Genomic DNA, 9,571 nt, shown 5'->3' on the forward strand with positions numbered 1-9,571 from the left:
CAGGACTCTGAAGCCCATTCATGGACCCAAAGGTATTCATGGATCACAGGTTGCATGGAAGAATGCAAGAACGCATGTCTTAAACTATCCCGCCCGATCACAACCATACTAGGCACGAGTATCCTGTGGCTGCCTGGGACGATTCATCGAATAACAAATAACTATTTAGAAATTATTTAAACGGAATATTAATTTATCCCGTACCACTCGATCTCTACAAACACGCATAAAACGGATTGCCAACTGAGAGCAGAAAAGCCAGTATATGCGTTTATGTTTGTTTCGATATAAACGTAAATAATGCATTATAATTTACAATCGGTACTTTTCACGAGTAATGATTTATTTGTCTCTTCTTCAATATCCACGCAGTTTCACTTTCATTGATTACCTCGCTAAAGGTTCCATTATCTTACCTCGTCTACACGCGTATGCAGTAAAATATGGCATTCTGGCGCCAACTTTCGTAAAAAATAATCGATCAAAATCCACCAGTAAGTTATACAGTACCAGTTGCCCTCGGACCCTTGACAGGCTTCTTTCTCGCGATAAGTATGACATCAAAGGTATCCATGGATCACAGGTTGCATGGAAGAATGCAGGAGCGCATGTCTTAAACTATCCCGCCCGATCACAACCATACTAGGCACGAGCATCCTGTGGCTGCCTGGGACGATTCATCGAATAACAAATAATTATTTAGAAATTAGCAGGAAAACTTATCACCTAAACAGGAAGGGGAGATCGACTGGCTGGAAACTTCCTTAAAGTTCATTCAGGAAAACTAGAAGGTTGGGCGCTCAAGGCATCAGATGAAGCACAGGATACATGAATCGTGCTAAGCGTCGGAGGAACCAATCCCTAGGACTCCAAGCTGACTACACTTCAAGAACCGCGAGATAAGTTTCAACGAGACACAGGATTAATAATGACAGGAGTAAACCCTGCCATCGCGCACATCAGAATCAGCTTTTCCCAAAAGAAAGTCTACATTCATTCATTTAAATGCTCGCAGTATCCTTCCTAAAATAGAAGAATTTAGATATATGCTATGCAATTAGAGGCAGAGGAGTATGTTTTTCATTAAAAGAATTCGGTTGAAATTAGGCATAAGAAAAGTTTGTATCGTCTTGAGAAAATGTGTACCATTGTATGACCGATTATAATTACAAATCGGTATATTTCAATAGTTTGTTCTGATAGTAGTACAATTGTTAGATTCAATTAAGGCATAGCAAAACAAGGACCACAATGTAAATAAGTGTGCTAGTCATGCTTTTTGTGTATATATCCTTGGTAATTATCCAATTTTATGAATTCAAATTTTTATTGTAAAAGTATGCAATGCATTGTATATGATGGATAATTGCCTAAATAAATCAATAAAATAAAATAAAATAAATCATCTGCACAACATTTCCACGAGTGGCAGCGCCGGCTTTCCTCTGTTTGTGTTATCGTATATTTACTGATCTACGTTCACCCACAACTTATGGCACGGAGGGTACGTCACTATTTAGGTATTATAAGACTATAGACTATACTATGAATTAATACACATAGGCCATAGATTTTAACGCGGAGAGATTGGTTGGGTAGCCTATATAAATATATGGTCATGGTCATATATTAGTTTGTGGTTTAATGTTAGGGTTAGGATTATCAATCATTAATCATTAATGATATCAAAGTAGGGAACACTCTTAATGGAGCGTTAGCCGTCTCCCCCGTGGAGTACAGTTTCTCGTTTTATATGATTGATGAATGTAAATAAAGGTTCGTCGAGAAAAGAACCCAAGCAAATCAGGGTATCGCACAAGATTTAAATGGAAATTTCGCGCACGGATTAGCCGCACCAAAATAATACTAGTAAAAATTAAAAAAGCAGTAACGTCGATGGATTAATCCTAAACCGACAAACAGACTCATACGGAACCAAGAACAGAACAAGCAACGTGGTCAAAGGAAGATTCTTTCCATACAGTCCGAGCAACCGAACCCCGGGACCCAGTCTGTACCCCGGACGTGCAATCGTATACAACAACGAACTCAGGGACAATATAGTAGCAGGTGAAAAAAGCCTAGGTGTTTGAATATGTGCCTCCGCCCAGAGTGCTCTCAAGCTTTGATTTTTCGGTGTTACATCGTTCCTCTGTGTGATGTAAATGTTTCTGGGTCATTATTTTCGTTGCTGATTCCAGTTTGTATAGTTTAGGATCTGTTCTTGTCAGTATTTGGCTGTATGGGAAGAATCTTCATTTGACCATGTTGCTTGTTCTGTTCTTGGTTCCGTATAAGTCTGTTTATCGGTTTAGGATTAATCCATCGACCTTTTCGTGTTCTGTTGCTAGCATCATTGGTTTCACAATGTGTCCGTAGTCTTGAATAGTATTCTCTCCTCCTGGTATGGGTAATGAAGGTACGTTGGTCTCATTGAGTGCCTTGGTGTGATGTATTCCCATTTTGAGGTATATGTTATGTTCAATTCAAATGTTAGATCTAGCACTTTGTCGTTCGCCTTTACTGGCTTTTAGTACTTGTTGTGCTATAAGTACTTCCCACGCTTTTGGTGTGTATGCTATTTGTCCTAGTTGGTATTCTTCTTCGAAGTTCGTTCGCCAGACGTCGTTCGTTGAATTCGTCTGATATCAATGTGTCTATGTTCACTACTTGCACGTGGTTGTGAATCGCTCCTACATCTGCATTGACGTTTACTGTTGTGTAAGTTTGCTTTATATTTCTGTTGATTTTTGATACGTTAGCGTTTTGTGCGAGCACGTGCGTTGAGTACGGTGGTTCGCCTGGTTTTTGTTTGTGTGTGTACCATTCGACGATTTTTTGATTGAATTCCACTCTCTGTGTTCATCTCCTGGTGCTATTTTTGTGTGTGGGTTTAACCAATACATATTGTTGTACCCGTGTCTGTCTGTGAGGGCTTTAGTTTCATGTATTGAGTCTATGTCGTGTAAGTGGATGTTTCTATATTGTGGTCTGAGTGCGCTTCCGTCTCTGTTGTTTGGTGTATCGTATGACTGCATGCTATTGTTTGGTAGGTTTAGATGCTCTGTTTAATTGATGTGTTGATTTTCCGAAGCATCCTGCAAGATTTTTGTAGTATATTAGTGTTGGTGATATGTTTACATTAATGTTAGGTACCGGTATTCTTCCTACTGATGTGAAGTTGTTTCCGAATCCTACTATGTTGAATATATTGTTGCGCTGAAGTGTACTGGTCTGAATGCGTCTTGCATACCTAGGAATTGCATGTTATCTGCTGTTAATATTGCCATTGGATTTGTGTATGGTATTTGTTTCGCTCCTACGTCTAGTTGTAAGTATGCGGATTGTCCTTTGTGTGGATTGGTCCATCTTAATATTATTTCTGATTGATTCGTTGATGTTAGGTTATGTGCGTAAGTGCGTTCATATGTAACGCTCATTACCTGATTTTCTTGGACGTTCCATGATCTCAATCGTGAACCAGTTGTTTTGTTTTCATCTGATGATGCTCCAGCACCTCCTGTAGACCTTTGGTCTCTTCCTGAGTCGATGCTATCTCCTTCTGGTTCTTGTGCTAACATTTCGTCGTCTGGATTTGGATCTGGTTCGATGCCTTGTTGTTCGCTTTCGTTTTGTCGTGCTCTTCTTCTTGCTGGTGGTTCGGCCACTTCTCTGCTGCTTACAGATCCGCCGTGTGCTCTTCTTAGTGCGTTGAAGCCGCCTTGTTTAGCTTGTACTCCACTTTGTGCTACGTGTCCAACACCTGCTACTATATTGTCCCTGAGTTCGTTGTTGTATACGATTGCACGTCCTAGTTCTGCTACTGCTGCTGCACCTGCACCTACTGCTTGTGGTATTGCTATTTGTCTTCCTGCGTTGTGATTTGGATTAACCATACCGCGATTGTCGAATTGTCGCGCCCAGTTGTACACATTTCTGTGCGATGGGTTAGTGTTACCGCGTCTTAGGAAGTCTCTTGTCTCGTCGTTGAATGATTCTCCGTGTTCGTCTACTTGTTCTCTTCGTCTGTCTCTTAGGTAACTATGCCATCCGCGTTGAAATTCGCCACTTTGATTTGGATTGCGTCCTCTAGGTAATGTAAATTGTCGTTTGTACGCGTTATACCACGTTAAGTTTTCCCTGAAGCGCGGTGGTTTTATACTAACTAGAATAATAACAGAAGAGCGATCATTTATTTCGGATTTTATACCGATCGTCACGCCAATTACATTATGCGCCAGTCGTCGTAATTATGCATTGCTTCTTCCGTTTCAAAAGGGTCGTAACTGTCTATTGGTTGATCGCATTCAGCGTTGAAGAGATGGCTTAATACACACAGTGCACGAGGGTCAAACTTCATATTTATGCCAAAGGTGTCTATCCATTCATGATTTCCCATGATGTGTGCCTCGATTGCAAGCATTCTCGCCTCGAATCGTTGCGTACGATATTGTTATTGGAACATAACAATACCGGTGTTCATGGTAACCATTGATCACCCATCATCTTTACTTTGATTTTTGTTGCTTGACCTTCCAGGATCAGTTTGAAGATTTCCTTCGTGTCTATATTCAACGAGAACTCATTCCCGTAAAGGATTCGTTTACCGATGCACCTCTTGAATGGAGAATGCCCACGTCCCTGGCGATATCGACGATTAAATTCGAGAATATCGTCTTGCCAGAGTTTGGCGGACCTTTCAGCCAGAGCGTGTTTACCTTTCCATTCTGTCTGTCGAACCACTTTCTGATGTCGTCCAGGAAGATCGCGATCGTGTGAGTACCTTGGTGGTAGGGGAACCAAGCTTCTAGGAGCTGAATCAATAGCCACGCGCGTTTGACTATGGAGTGGTATTTGCTTTCTTCTCCTTTGTGTGGTCTCCAGTCTGCAACCAGGTTCCATAGGCTTTTCGTCCTGGTGCCGACGTTTGTTAGAGCAATCTCGTTTTGGATTATCTTCTTTCTCCGCATCGTATCCGTGTATAAGTTCTTCAGCGCAATATCGTACGGGCTGAGCATCTCTTTACCTCCGCCAGGGGCGTGGCGAAGGTTATGTTTTCACCGCACCCGGCAGTTAGATGCGATATGATATGACTACTAGGCACTTAGATCATGACTATAGCACTTAAAAAAAAAACAACCCTAACCCTAACCCTAACCTAACCTAAACCCTAAACCTAACCTAAACCCTAACCCTAACCCTAAAAAAAAAAAAAATTAAATTAAATTAAAGTGCCTAGTAGTCATATCATATCGCATCTAACTGCCGGTTGCGTTTTCACGGCGTGCCATTGAGTGTTGGTTTGTGTGTGTGTGTGTGTGTTACCATGCACGTTTCAGTTCACTTCCGCTAGGTGCGCTGGCTGTAGACTACAAACACAGGCTAAGGGCAACCACATCCTCCCCACCTGCACGCTCGCACTAATCCGGATCCAATTAATTATTTAATTAATTAATTAATTAATTAATTTTTCCACTTAATTAATTAATTAATTTATAAAAAATTTCACATTGAGAGAATTCAGCTGCCTTGGCGGAGGTCTGTGCTCTCCGAGTGCTCTAGTTGTTTATGTTTTATTTATAGTGTGTTCCTAGGAATGTTACCACTTGTTCGGAATCGGTGAAGTTATGTTCGTTTATGATTCCTATTAATGCCTGTACATACATATTCGCCGTACTTTCTCCTCGGCTTCGGATCATCTCTTTGGATTTTCGCTCGGCGTATTTCTTCGTGTTCATCTCTTTGACTTCGTCTGCGGTGATGAAGTTTATCATGTCTGCGAGGTTTCCATTCGCCGGTGTTACGAAGAGCAGTTCCTTTCCCGGCAGCTGGCAATAGCATACCATTGACCGAGGCTGGTACAATAGCATGCTTTTGAAGCTGGTGCTCACCATCTTCAACTGTGTACGAAGCGTCTTCCACTTGTTTCAGTCGCGAAGTTGCGTTTGTAGGCGTCCGCCGAACACAATGTGATAGTGTATCGCCGCATTCTCTGATGGGACTTCATCCCAGCTTTTCTCACGCGATTGTTGGAATTCCTCTTCCACGGCGTGCCTCCAGACGGCAATCTCATACTGCGGCTGGCTCGTCACTATCCGGTTGACCCATACGGTACCGCTACCGTTGTTGAACTGACGCTCTTCGCTTTTCTCTTTTCTTATATACTCTCTTTGTTATCGTAACTTGATCTATGGGCGTTCAAGGGGCGTATCTATTACATCCTGTTATTTCTGATGGTGTACTTTTTCTGCACACGAGGCACTATTTGTTCTTTCTATTCTTTATATTACTTTTTATTTTTTATTTGATCTTTTGCCAGGAATCGCTAAGCATTGAGAGCACTCTGTATTATACTACCCCGGTAAAGGGGTTCTGACCCCTTGTCACGGTGACCACGCCTAACGGCGCGTGACGGGGTCACCACCCCTTACTGGGGTAGTATAAAGAGCGCGAATCTAAACATTACTAATAACGCATTTTCTCATGCAATAACGTATTTTATTAAACGAAAATAAAAATGACAAATTCAAATATCACGGCTTACTTTCTTCCATGAAATGAAAAAAATAGTGATTATATCAAGAGCAGATAAAGAAGGAATCAGGAAAGAATTCCTTCTTTGATTTCCTTCCTTGATTTCCTTCAATTCCTTCTTACCTCCAGGAAGGAGGAAAGAAGGAATAACCCTTCTTTATCTGCTCTTGATTATATTAGTGGTACGCGGGTACGGTAAAACAATCAATGGCGAAAACACAACGGTTCGGATAATAAGATATAATCAAATCAATATAGTCAATCCTCCCGTCCGTCCGTCCGTCCGTCTTATCACTTCTATCCAACATTTGATTGGCTTAGTAGTCCATAATCTTTAAATACAACGATTTTAAATGAAATAAAATTGAACGTTCCTGCAACAAAAATCTTTACTCCATTCGCAAAGAAAATACCATACCAGGTATTGGACGAAAAGTAAACATCTAAACCTCTGTTAATGTCCTATCCGTCCTCTTTGTATCAAAGTCTACTATTCACCTATATTAATATCGGCATATATTAATAAATTGCAGCTGCATACCCAATACCTACCGGTATCTTTCAGCCAGAATACATATAGTAGCTTTAACGTGTTTAATTACTTGTACGCTATAAGTGTACATCAACTTTATATATGTAATCTGCATATACCTGCTATTATTGAGGCATCTGGAAAAACTATCTTTAAATAGGGCAGCAGAATTCGTAAGCGTATGCATATGCCTACAACGTTTCGTATATTATCACAAAAAGTATAACCATAGACCTGTGCATATTGAAGAACTGATATGGATAAAGTGGGGCTAGAAGCTATATGGGTTGATATCTTACTACCAAGATCGAAACCAATATTGACCGGGGTATGCTATCGACCACCAAAACAAGGCAACTTCTTCGAACTATTGGAAAATATTAGTATAAATGCTGACAGGTTCAATGAGCAGGAAATTATTATATTAGGGGATTTCAATGTTAACGTTCTAGAAAAATCAACGGGAAAATGTGATAGAATGCTTAAGGCTCTTAAAGATTACTGCTACCAATATGATCTCAAACAACTAATCACTACTCCGACCAGAGTAACTAATATAAGTGAGTCCGCCATCGATTTAATAATGGTTTCTGATGCACTCAAAATTAGTCAATCGGGCATCATAGCCAAGGGAGTGAGTGATCATTTTTTAACTTACTGTACTAGGAAAACTTCTAGACAGGTTATAGGTAAGCATAAAACTAGGAGAATTAGATCATTAAAAACATATAGTCCAGAGGTATTTAGAGATAAGTTAAAAGAGAAGCAATGGTGTAAAATTTTTAATGCGGATTCTATAGAGCTTGCATGGGAAATTTTTCAAAAATACCTCCTAGAGGCCATTGACACTGTCGCCCCTATTAAACAAGTTAGAATAAAACAAAGAACTGAGCCATGGTTTGATAGCGAGATTAGGGAGCTTATTCTGGAACGCGATAGAAAATTACTGCTTTATACAAGGAGTAAAGATGAAATTACATACAAGAATTTTAAAATGCTTAGAAACAAAGTTCAAAATAAAATTAAGAAAGCAAAGGCTAATTACTATTCGGAAAAGGTTGAGGACCACAAAAATGACCCTAAAAAATTATGGCAGACTTTAAAGAGTATGGGGATGAAAAATAAGGGAACCTGTAACTTGGGCGGGGTGGGGCTAAAAATTGGAGAAAATATGTTTTGACAAAGCAATTGTTGCAAATAATTTTAATAAGTATTTCACAAGTAAAGGACGTATGATGAGATTAGTCTTCAAAATTATTATAGGGACAAAGGCGTAGTAGAAAATTCATTTACTTTTACAACGGTGGGAGAGGAAGAGGTACTACGGGTGCTGAAAAACATTAATACGGGTAAGGCTATTGGGTTAGATAATATTCCTGCAAAATTTATAAAAGATGGATCAAACGTTATTTGCTCAGCTCAATTACACATGTAATCAACATGTCATTCATCCAAGGAAAAATCCCTGATGACATGAAGGCAGCAAGGGTCATTCCGATACATAAAAAGAATAGCAAAACAGAACCCGGAAACTATAGGCCTGTGTCAATTTTAAGTGTCATGTCCAAAGTTTTGGAGCGAATAGCCTATAGTATAACCAAATAGAGAAATATTTAATAGAAAATTCCTTACTGTACGAGTTCCAATCTGGTTTAGATCAAAATTTTCAACTGACACAAGTTTAATATCCATCTAACTGATATTATTCGTAATGAATCGGACAAAGGAAATCTAACTGGTATGGTTTTATTAGATCTTCAAAAAGCTTTTGATACTGTTGACCATAAATGGTTCGGTGCTTATCTCTCTGGTAGAAGCCAAATAACTGATGTAGGAGGTATACCTTCTCTAATAAGGACCCTATTGCATGTGGAGTACCACAAGGCTCGATTTTGGGTCCTCTGATATTTCTGATTTATGTTAATGACATGGCAAAGGCAGTTAACGTCAAGCTTTTATTATATGCTGACGATTCGGCCTTAGTAGTTACAGGGACAGAGGTACAGGCTATACAGGAAGAATTAAGTAGAGAATTGCATTCCATTAATAAATGGCTCAACGATAATAATTTATCCTTGCATCTTGGAAAAACTGAAAGTATTATTTTTGGAACTAAACACAAACTCAGGGATAATCCAAAACTGGACATCAGATGTAATGGGGTGGCAATTGCACATAAAAATACAGTTAAGTATCTAGGAATAGACTTGGAAGACACCATGAGTGGTGAGATAACGGGAATTAAGGTTGTAAAAAAGATTAACAATAGATTGAAATTTCTTTCCAGAAAAGCTAAGTATTTAAACACGGCATGTAAAGGATTACTAGTTTCTGCCCTAATGCGGCGTTCACACAGTGCCGATTATGGCTCCCGTTTGAGATCAGACAGCGCTACGACACGAAAAGTGAAAATGTCGGATTACTATCCTCAATGATCTGGAATGTCTTATCATTCTCTGAACGCAGTCGTATACGTTCGTAACAGAGTCCTACAGATCGGGAATG

Source organism: Priapulus caudatus, unplaced genomic scaffold (assembly GCF_000485595.1).
Source record: "Priapulus caudatus unplaced genomic scaffold, Priapulus_caudatus-5.0.1 Scaffold363, whole genome shotgun sequence".
Lineage (NCBI taxonomy): Eukaryota > Metazoa > Priapulida > Priapulimorpha > Priapulimorphida > Priapulidae > Priapulus > Priapulus caudatus.